We start from the raw sequence: 11862 nt of genomic DNA on the forward strand, positions 1-11862 counted from the left end.
TCTGGCCAAAAAAAAAAAAAAAAAAAAAAGTGCATGATTAGGTTCATTAAGAGTCCCTTCCCTTAACTGAGAAGTTCTAAACCCTGGCCTTAGTGGAAGCACTGTGGGTCTCATTTCAGTCCCAAATGTACTCAAGTATTTTTGGTTTGAGGATTTGAAAATTTGGGACTAAAAGAAAAAAGAAATGAAGTGCTGAGTCATCTCCTTTTCTTGGATGTTGGTTTTTCTAAGAAAAACAAATTAAGGTTGATCAATTTCTAAAGTTTTAGGCCAATACAATTTTGAAAGCAACCCTGTTGTTATCAATACCTGACAGCAAAGCCAGATGGAACACAAGTAAGAAATGTCTTCTGTGTTTTCTTCTCTTCCTCCCTCCTATCCTCTTTAGAATATAACTTAACTTAAAACATGTGTAGATTAGATCTGAGAAAATGTGGATGGGGACAGTAGGTTTGAGTTTTTCTTGTGGTTTTTTGTTTACTTATTTGTTTTCCTACTAGCTGTTTTAGGTTTGGGGGAAGAGGTTGTGCATTTTCAAGACAGAATTGCTTTCTGGGCCTTCTTTTATTATCTTTGAAATTAGATTCTTCTCAGTTATTCAAAAATAGATTATCCCATTTGCAGACTATCTGGGCATTTCGTTTCTTCCCTTTCCTCTCTCCCTTAGCCTCTGTTTTGACAGTTTCCTCACTCTGCTGACATCCACAAAACTGACCATAAAAGGAGAAAGGAACTATCCCATAAGTTTTAACTGTTAATTGCTCTGGTACAATTTGTTCAGAAAGAAACTAAAATATAGACCGAACTGGAGTTTGAAGATTATCAGTGAATTGAATCTTTCCATACTTTTTTTTAAGCCTCATTTGTACAGATAATCGAGGGTTGGCAGAACTTCAGAGAAGTATCTCTTGAAGGAGATCAAACACTTCTCAAAACCCAACTCCTTCCAAAATGGCAATTTTTTTCATTCCCATGGGAAAGTCATTGCTTAGAGAAGCAAATAGACAGAGGTGCTGAGAGAGAGAGAATTCCTCTGGTCTGATCTACCTTTGATGGGACAGACTCAATAGAGCCTGGCTAGGTTGGTGATTGGCTCTGGCCCAGACTTGTGCATAATGTGTGCACATGCACGTGCACGCTTGTGTAATACTTGAATCCACCTCGAGGCAAGATGCCAGGACAGAGATATGGAGGTCAAGGTCTGTGAGCTGCATGTTTCTCCTTGAAAATGAGAGCTCTCCCAAGCCGGAGCCCCTCACTCTCCACTCCTGGGTTCAGGGGCTGCTCTTCTAACTGACCACCCAGTGGTGTGAAACTAATGATTAACCCTTTGGCATCAGCAGTGGAGAGTTTTCTCCACTAATTGGTAACGCAAAACCCATTAGTGATTAGTGTGGGGATACCTCAGAATCCAGATGTCAGAAGGTTAATGAAAAGTTGAGTACAGTTCTGCCCTGGTACCCTCGGGGGATTGATCCAGGACCCCAGAGGATACCAAAACCTGCAATGCTCATGTCTCTTATGTAAAATGGTATAGCGTTTGCTTATAACCTATGCACATCCTTGTGTACACTTTAACTCAACTCCAGATTACTTATAACACCTAATACAGTGTAAAAGTTATGGAAATAGTCGCCTGCAGGAGGCAAATTCAAGTTTTGCCTTCTGGAACTTTCTGGAATTTTTTTTTCTGAAATTTTTTGATCCAAGTTTGGTTGAATTTACTGATGCAAAATGTGTCAATACTGAGGGCTGACTGGAATGTATTTTGCTGGGGGGATTAGAATTTTTCAGGTGGGTGATGTCTTTTTCTCCCTTCTGCCAGCAACTGAGATTGAACATCAAGCTATTGGTCTCCATGAGCTGGCCTGCTCGCTGTAAGTCTGGTTGTGTTTTATCTGGAAGATCAGAAAAGTTTTGTCACCGAATCCAAACAAACACCATCTAGAACTATCTTTCACTGTTCAGAAATGGAGGTGGTTCCCACGGGCCGCGTAAGAAGTAGGTTTAATTGCCAAATAATTGCAAGAGTTTTGCCTGCAAACGTATTTGTTAATTAAATTTTTTTTCCATATTTAGGATCCCGGAAATGAATAAGAGGGAAATTTATTGGAGAACTTTCTTTGGACTGGAGGACCCATTTGTGCAAGTGCATTCCTTATTAATAGGTCTTTGTTCTTGCTGTAACCCTCAGCCAGGTATTTTGAGAGGCATTCTCATTTCTTCTAAGTCATATCAGCATAGTAATCACTCTTGGCTGAAAACCAGCTGCCATTTGCATGTTTAATAAAAATATAACACCAATAGCATATTCAAAACTGCTTTTCCTTTTAGACTAAGACTTCAGGATAACCTGGTTCCCTATATCTACCATAAATGCTGTTCACCCTGGGGTTGAAGTCTTTAAAATAGGGAGATACTCCTAAAACAGTTTGATTACTCTTTCCTTACCCTATCAGTCACAAACCATCTTTCTTAATTATGGTGTAAGGACATTTACATAACCAGGGGGAGGGTCTTATAACCACATTTCTATTATGCTTGGCACTGGTGTGAAAGGATATTATATTCATGTGCATTACAGATTGCTTATGAAAGATCAAGACAATAATAGCCGATCAGACGATAAAGGTCTCTTTTCTCCTCCCAGACAGGCTGTCTCTGACAGAAGAATACACTTCATCAAAAGTGTCTGCAGGTTGTCAAACTCAGGGAGGTTTGGGGACCCTCTGAGGCTGTCATGGTCAACAAGAAGATTTTCTGTCGGGCTTTGCCATCACTCACCCTGAGGAAATAATCACTCACTGCATTCTGCATGTTCTCATGATAGAGCTCTCCATTTGAGAGAAAAGAGCCATTTTATCAAAGGACAATATAGCCCTTCTCTGGGTCCACGTAGCTTCCATTATCAGACCATAATAAATCATATTTATGTTCTCAGTTAATAAGACTGATTACAACACAGGTTTCAGATGTGGGAAAAGCAAAGCAGGTTGAAAAGATATTTTAATGAAAATATGATAAGAAAACAGCTTCTTGTGAACATTTGGTGCTATTATTTGTAATGATTACAGACAATTGTTGATGTGTCTTCTTTAGCAATGGTTTAAGCTGCATAAATTGGCTCACTGGTAGATAAGTAAAAATGATAAGAAAAAAATCATGAAATCATCTTACGTTGTCTAGAATCATTATGTACATAACAAGTGCAAAATGGGTCTAATGTATATGCTGGGGATGGAGGGAGAACAGATTTCTCAGGAAAGCATGGTTTGGGTATTATTCAAAATGATTTAGAAATTTTCTCCTCATCTCATTTCTTAAAGGTGTGTGTTCTCTGAAATCTGGGGTTGCTAAACATTAATTTCTTCTTTGTAAATGTATCAAGAACTGTCTCTTTTATTCAATCTCAAAGTTGTTTTTCCCTTTCTTTTTTTTTTTTTTCCCCTCCTTGGAGCTCCATACAAAGAGACAAAGTGATATATATATCCTACCCAACCTTTGTGTACAACTGCCATTAGTGCTAATGGGAGTTAAGTGCCTACTTGGGAGGAAAACAGACCCCAAAGTTTGATATTGAAAGGTACCTTATTAAAAAGGTCTGGTCATTTTTAGCTTCAGTGAGTTCAATTCCACTGAAGTACTAAGTTTCTAAATTAGTACAAAAAAGAAAAAACTATCAGATAAACTATTGAAATAACCTCAGCCTTTAACTGTGTAATATAGGAGAGCATCTGACAGCTGGGGACTTATTTGTTCTTACTCATTTACTGGTTTGATAATGTCACAAATAACAATTCCAGGTTAGCACCCAGCACTTAGAGTACTTCTTTCTACTGTCTGTTTGCAGCTTTGATGAGAGTTTTGTTATCCTTGGCTTTTGGGTTAATAAAAAGACAATGAGGCTTCTTGCATCCCATGTTATTCTTGAGAGTGATATTCTGAAACCTCAGATGAACGCAATTCAGCACCACAGATTTAGCAAGTGGTTGGGATATCTTCTTTATTTGTGGGTAGAGGGGATTGGCAGGCCTCACGTTGTACACATTGGAAAGAGTCTTTTAAAATAGCCATTGGTATGAATTGCAAGAGCGAACATCCTCCCTGATGAAGCTGTCATGGCTAGAACTGCTGGAGAAGGCCCAATATCGATGGCGCTGAACAAACTTAACAACAGTCAGAGTCTCTCTTTTACTCAGAGACGCTGGGATTGTATTTCTTCTAAGCCAGTTTGCACTAATGTTAGGTATTGGGAGAGGGGATAATGTTGGTGAAGTCTAAGAGAGTAACTTCCCAGTCAAGACAAACACTCATGGGGAAAATGTATGATTTTAATTGGTACGGGTGGGCGTGTACTTGTGGATGTGAATATGAGCCCAGGCAGGTGTCCTGTGTTTTCCCTCAATACTGCTCTGTTTCCTGAAATTAAAAGCCTATTGAGATTCCGTCCCCTCCCCCAGATCATTGCTTTCTTTGTTGGCAATTTCTCTTTGTTCTATTCTAACCTGATGGAAGAGGGGAGAGTGATGGGCCCCACGTCAGTCACATTGTCTGACTTCCATAGAAATAACTGCCAAGACTTCTGCTGCATCTTCCTTTGGTTTTCACCCTCACTCCATTTTTCTTTTCATAGGTTGACCAAAAACTATTGCCTGCAAGAGAATTATGTAATACCAGCATATATCTAATATCTACGAAGCGTTTTGTTTCAGCGTTACTGGACTTAACCACAAAAGACCCTTGACATTGATAAAGAATCTGTCAAGTCTACCCTGATCAGTGCACTGAAATCACTCATGACAGGGAAGACACCAACTCCCCAAAGCAGTGGTAGATTAGGAGAAAAACGATTAGGAGCTTCATGGTTGTGAAGCCATTGCACGTTGGACCAGACCCTGAGCCAAATGTGTTTTACTTGTCACACTCCATTAGCATGTGTGAAACAGCTGGGAAAATGGCCATATGATTACACAGAAGGAAACCTGGATTCTTCATCCTGGGTCTTGTTACCACTGAATAATGTCTATGCAAGAGGGATTGGTTTAGATTTTGCTAATTCCTTGTGTGATGGAAAATAAGGGGCGTTTGTGAATAGACTCTACATAAGTTGACCACAAACAGTTCCTCTAAACCTCTCCCAATTTTTAACATTTTTTAAAAGAAGGCTTGGTGAAATCCACATTTTTATTGGTAAAAACTCTCATTGATATTTGACTCCTAAAATTTCTGTCCTCAATCTGGAACCTGTCGATTACATTTTCCCAGGGCACAAGCAATCTTTATGTAGCCAAGAAAACACACAGAACCAGGTTGAGATGCGATTTACGTCTGGTCTAGTTCTTATATTTAACATTTAAAAAATATATATTTTTTCTTTAAAAAGTAAATGTCAGTGAAAAGACGACTTTAAGGATGAAAAGATAAGAATGACCCAGATACAAAGGAAATTCCCAGCAATGCTTAAAACACCACAACCGCAGCACTATAAGGAAAAGACAGAGTGGGCAGGATTTTCCCCTTGGAAGCAATCTGTTGAAAACCCACATAGAGTGAAAGAAAATCTATTATGGGAAAGAAAGATAGCTTTCTTGAATGTTGCCTGTACAATCCCATATCTACGGGCATTACAGTTCCTTAGGACAAAATCCTGTCCTGAATGTGATTGGGGAATTATTAGATGTTGACTATTAAATATTTTTGTTTAGTACTGTGCTTATTTCTCCAGAATGATGAATATGCAGATTTAAAATTGAATTTCTTTGTTCCCAAGAAAATGATGAAGCCAAGTTCTTGACAGTGTCTAACGTTTACAGATGGGCCCTCTGACGGGATGACTCATCACAGCAGGCAGGCCAGTGTGTCAAGTAAGACCTCATCACCTCCCACACCACGGAGGAGGACCATTTGTATTGGGAACAGCAATGACTCTGTTGATGGTCCCCGGACATTGTGCAAAACTTTGGCCCAATTTCGCTCTTGTGGATAACGTTCCCCAGCCCCCAATCCAAGCAGAGACAGCAAGCAGACGTTATTTCCAATAACAGGAAAGGATGAGGACCAAAGGGCAAGGCAAAGAGGTCTATGCCCCTGGACAGACCAGCCTGGCAGGCAGTAATTACTACAAAACACCCACCTGTGTCTTTTTTCTGGCACATATTCGGCTTGTCTGGCCCCTGAAGCCTCGTAGTTGGTCCGAGAATTGAATGCAGTCCTCCCTTGTGACCACACAGAATGTGTTTGTGGTGTTGAAGGCCAGCCTAGGACTCATTTTGAAAAGCAAATCTGGGAAACAGCTTAATTTCATTTCCCTTGAGATTTTTCTGGGACGAAGTTAGAAGGCAAGACAAGTTGAACAAAATAGCAGTTAGAGGCAGAGGTTACTTTGAGCAAAAGTCTCCTACATTTTCCTTAACCCCCAAATGTTATACATGAAGGAAGTTTAATGGATATTCAGTAAATGGTAGTTTTTGATGCCACACTACAACCCCTGTGATGCTGGCATGAACTGTAGGATCTTTACTTAAAGTGCCCTCTTGAACACCCAGGAGAAAGGCATAACCAAATGTACACACATGACCCATAGTTCTCAGTTCCACATGTGTTTACTGAGCACCTACTATGTGTCAGGCACTGTGACTCACAAACAGGTCTCCTAGACCAGTGTTTTTCCTACTACACCACATATTGCTTCCTTGGTGTGACTGAAAGTGTTTGTGACCTGAAGTCAAGGCTCCTGATTTTGTAGGTCTCAAGTCAAAAATAATCATTTTAGCAGGAATTCTAAAATATGAATGTAAATGAAAGGTGTACTTATCTTTTCTAGAGGCGTCGCTATGGAGTGGTATCTACTGCAGGAACACGGGCTTTGGCATTCTGGTCTAACCATGGCCCCATTGCTTTCCAGTTAGTTTGCCCAAAGGCAAGTTACTTAATTTCTCTAAACCTCAATTTCTTCATCTGTAAAATGGAGATGATAACAAGACCTATTTTCTTAGCATTGTTGTGAGGATTAAATGCACGTGAATAGTTGGCACAGCCAAAGTCAGATTAAGAGCATAAGGGCAGCTGCCTTGGGGGAATCCATGTTTAGGGGAATGCCAAACACCTGCAGAATAAATGATAAACATGGTGCCAGGAGCTCTGCTTTCTACCCATGATCCTGACATACCCACAAGATGGAATCGGTCCCGTCCTGCCAGAATAGACAGTCACCTTCAGAAGAAAAACATACCCCTGTTGGGCAGTGTTGCTGGGTTTCACGCTGCCACCACCTACCCTGGGACCAGTGGTTGTAGCCAGCTGAAAATCTGAAATCAAATAATGCTGCCCTGTGGCTGTATTCTGGAAAACTAGGCTATTATCTAAATTAGAATCCTGATACGAGGCTTCCCAAGCAGTTGTTTGATTTAGAGAATCATAAGAAAAAACAAGAACAAAAACATGGGACGCATTCTGTCAACATGTAAGTCAGAGAAATTAGATTTTAAAGCAAAATTTGAACAAGAATTTTACAACTCTATCAATATAAGTAATCTCTATGCTTTGAAAGGAACACCATTCAGTTATGAAAGTAAAATAAGTGAAATGGAAGGCAATTCTAATTAAGTTAAAATGTTTCAGTGAATGAGATAATTCTCTTGTTTTCAACATCAAGAAAGACGTGTATGAATTATTAAAAACAGTCAGTTTTTCCCATCCTCAGCAAATGATTGTCAGTCAATAGGATATTGGCTTGTAGGGTCGCCAAACTGAGTCTACGTAGGCTTCCCACATTCCGTCTGCCCGGAGCACAGCTCCGAGCACATAGTAACTCTCACTAAGCATTTGCTATGGTAGTTAGGTTAACCTATTTAAAAGTATGTGATTATGAATTCCTGAGAATATGTTGAGTCAGTGACTTCAGGACTTTGAACTATGACACAGGACGAGGCTGAGCTATTGTTAAGTGTGATTCTTGGGACTCCTTGGCTGCCCTGGCCTCTGCATCTCCCCTCCCCTCTTTCCTCCACGCCTTCCTCCTTTGCATCTTTCTTCCTCTTGTCCTTTCCCACCTCATGCTCGTGCCCATCTGCACACGTCAAGCATCTGGCACACGTCCTCCCCGGGCTAGCTCTCTGCTCCCCTCCTCCCTTCCTCTCCTCCACCTCGTCTTCCTTCCACAAGAGGCACTACTCCATCACCTGTTATTTTATTTTATTTTTTTGCGGTACGCGGGCCTCTCACTGTTGTGGCCTCACTCGTTGCGGAGCACAGGCTCCGGACGCGCAGGCTCAGCGGCCATGGCTCACGGGCCCCGCCACTCCGCAGCATGTGGGATCTTCCCGGACCGGGGCACGAACCCGTGTCCCCTGCATCGGCAGGCGGACTCTCAAGCACTGCGCCACCAGGGAAGCCCTATCACCTGTTATTGAACAACGCCAGAGGATGAGCTCCCTTCCCTGCTTTTCCACAGGAGGCCTCTTGGCTATGGTTTTGTTTGACTGTTTCATACAAGTGAAGTGAGGGCTGGGGGCAACCTGGGGGCCAGGAGGAGGGGGCTCCAGACCCATGTTTGCCTTCACCGACCAGATCTTAACATGGCTGTGAGGATGAAACACATATAACAAGCAGGTTTCCTAGGCATTGGAACCTCCAGGTGCAGCTCAAGGGAGCTGGACTCTACCTGGCGTGTTCAAACATTCCTAAAGGAGTGAGAAACTTTTTACATATATGCTTTTATGTGAAACGCCAACATACAGAACAGATAAAGCAGGAGATGCTCTAGAAGCATCGTGGAGACGGGGAGCTCCACGCCTGCCTGCTCAGCCTCTTATGACTCTTCCTTCCCCCTCCTTGCCAGCTCCCTCCCCGGGCTTGCTGGTGGCCTCCCAGGAACTTACTTGAAAATCTGTGGGTAGATGGTCTCCCAGATCCACTTGCTATCCCAGGTAACTCCAACAGTGGTAAGCTCCTTGAGGGTAGGCGCTGGCTCTTATTTCTTCGAATTTCTGTCTCACCCCTTCCTCTCAATGCTCAGTTAAATGCTAGATATATGTAAGCAGTTCATGTTTTTTACTCCAGTTCATATTGATTTGTTCCAGACTAGAACTTAGTTAGAAAGGTATTGCTGTATGCTCGTAGTTTTCCAGAGCTTGTCTAGGGTCCTAACTATGAAATGATAAAAACTGGGGTGCAATGTCTTAGTCAGACTCCACCTTCCAGTCCCAGGTGTTTGGAGTATTGAATGGGTCGGCGACGTCTGTTGGGGTGATGCTTTGCTCACAGCTTTCTCTTCTCCAGGACAGGCACCACAAGGGTCCCCGTGGATTTTCTTGGGCGGCACGACCTATGTCCTCCCCCAGCCCTTGTTATGGTTTATGGGTCCGGGGGTGGACACAGACCCAACCCAGGCCAATCAGAATCTTCCCCTGGGGTTCTCCAGGTTGGAATCAAGGGAAGATAGTGCACCTCTGTCTGACAGAGGCAGCCCTTGGCTGCTGGACTCAGAGGCTTTCTGAGTTGTGTTCTGCACCACGTGAAGGTGGCCAGTCTGTGGAAGAGAACGAAGCCTCCCTCAGAGAGGAGTCACAGAGTCATGCAGCGTTCAAGCTGTAATTTCAAGTTGTTCCTGGCACTCTGCCCTTGTATCTGATTATGATCCAATATTTGTTCAAGTTCTGTTACTTTCAACCAAGAGAGTCCTGACTAATACCAGAATCTTTCCTTTCATCTTAAGTTTATTTTTCATGACGTCAGTATTGAGATGATCCCATACTTTCTCCCTCTGTGCCTCTACTTAAAACCCAGAGCTCAGCCTGATTGTTCTCTATGCCCAGGATGCCATCTCCACAAGGAGATCCTTGTGGACCTAGACTGGTTCTATGCCCAGGATGCCATCTCCACAAGGAGATCCTTGTGGACCTAGACTGGTTCTATGCCCAGGATGCCATCTCCACAAGGAGATCCTTGTGGACCTAGACTGGTTGTGGGTGACTGTTTTCTGCAGGACCGTTTGGGATCTCTCCTTTGTGTCAGCATGCTGTCCCCTAGTAGCTATTTATGGTTCTTATGAAGTGCAGGGTCATCATCTGTCTGTTTCTCCTAGGATCTAACCCCCTTGAGGGCAGGCACAGTGTCTGATCATTTTCTTGATTTCCCTTGCCGAGCACAATGCCTGGGACACTCAATTTCACTTTTTCTTTGTTTACAGCAATATGCCTTGCCAATATCACAATCAGGTTTCTTTTTCTCTCTTTTTTCTTCATTGAGAGGTTTGTACTTTCGATCACTGGTGCTGGAGCATCTCCTTGCGATCACAGAAGGTAGCACTGCCTTTCACAAGGGGTAAGGGGACCCCCCCTTAGACGTTTCCCTTAGACCACAGAAATGTCTTTGAAATGTCTTTGAGAAAGTTGTTTCTCTCCAAAGGGTGAGTGGAAGGTACCCTTGAGGTACCCAACTCAGATTATGAGTGAGTAGCTCCAACATCTAGGAAAAGGAGTAGAATATTTTGGGTATTGAGGGTTCAACAGAAAAAACAAAGCAACTAAGCTCCAAAGGTAGAGCCCCTGCAAAGAAGGCGGGCTCTGGGCTTCTGAGGTTGTAGACACTGGAAACAAGGTCAGCTCTGGGCCTCCGAGGCAAATGAGTGTTGAAGCACATGAGTGGGAAGAGCTGGGCACGGTCACTGCACGGTGGGAGCACAGATGTGGGAGACTTGCTGCCATCAGCACTGAGGAAATGCTCTGTCCTCCTTTGGAGAAGCCTGGCAGGTCTGTGCAGAGGTTTGGATCTGCTAGGCAGTGTTCCCCAGGAATCAGTACCATCTGCCAGACCATGCAGGACCAACTCTGTATTGCTGGGAGAAGCCGAGGAGTGATGGCTTGAGCAAGCTTCTGTAACTTTCAGTTCAGCCTGCACGGAAATCCAGGATTGCTGGAGAGCTGGTCAGGGAGCAGGGAGGGGAGAGAGAGAGAGAGAGAGAGAGAGAGGGAGGGAGGGAGACAGAGACGGGAACAGCCTGCTGATTGAGAGCCTCCAGCAATTAATCAGAAAAAATAAAAGTGCCCTGACCAGATTTTGTGTCCCAATTTTAAAAGGCATGTTGCTTACACATTGAATAAACAAATGTGATATTTGGGTCAACTCTGTCGGCCTGTGTTGCAAAATTTCAATGTGTCAGAAGGTCCCCTCTGGTCTATTACTACATAGAAATGGCAGATTTTTATGTAGATTCACTCCTTATGACAGTTCTGTGAGGACGAGCCGGGAAGTTAGCACTATCTCTGCTACAAAGATGAGGAAACTGCTGCTCAGAGAGATGAAGTGACTCGCCACTGTTAAAAGGACAGTTCTTGGCAGTGGTCTTCCCATTCCACGGAGGCATCTCCATCACCAGGGGGAGTGGAGCGAGCTGACCCTTGTCAAGAGACCTGGCTTCTTGTTCCTGCTCCTCCACCAGGGGGCTGGATAACACTGGGCAAACCCTCCTTAAGGGTTTCTTTGGGCTTTTCTCCCCTCATTTTGGAGGATAAGCCAATTGACCTCAAAGGCATTTTCTAGTGTGACCATCTCTTGGATTTGGGGGTAAAAAGAGAAAAGCTATCCCCTGTGGGGGGTTGAGGGAAAGACTGCTAGTTATCCTCCAATATCTAGTCTCCCCATCATTTTTTTTTTTAATGAACCTTTAATTTTAGAACAGTTTTAGATCTCCAGAATTTTGCAAAGATAGTAGTCCCATGCCCAGTTTCTTCTATTATTAACACTTTATTTTATTATAGTACACTTGTTACAGTTAATAAACCAATACCAATACATTATTATTAACTAAAGTTCATACTTTATACAGATTTTCTCTGTTTTTCCCAAATGCCCTTTTTTTTT

The 11862-nt window shown here is 42.8% G+C and overlaps 1 long non-coding RNA gene across 1 annotated transcript; it reads left to right on the forward strand.

Annotated features, from left to right (window-relative positions):
- The first annotated feature begins 313 nt into the window (after window positions 1-313).
- On the forward strand, window positions 314-3828 carry LOC132421128 (uncharacterized). The gene is made up of 4 exons (XR_009518501.1): window positions 314-336; window positions 1826-2001; window positions 2080-2198; window positions 2651-3828. It is a non-coding gene; the product is annotated as an uncharacterized lncRNA (long non-coding RNA).
- The last annotated feature ends 8034 nt before the right edge of the window (window positions 3829-11862 follow it).

Source organism: Delphinus delphis, chromosome 1 (genome assembly GCF_949987515.2).
Source record: "Delphinus delphis chromosome 1, mDelDel1.2, whole genome shotgun sequence".
In the NCBI taxonomy this organism is placed as follows: Eukaryota; Metazoa; Chordata; class Mammalia; order Artiodactyla; family Delphinidae; genus Delphinus; species Delphinus delphis.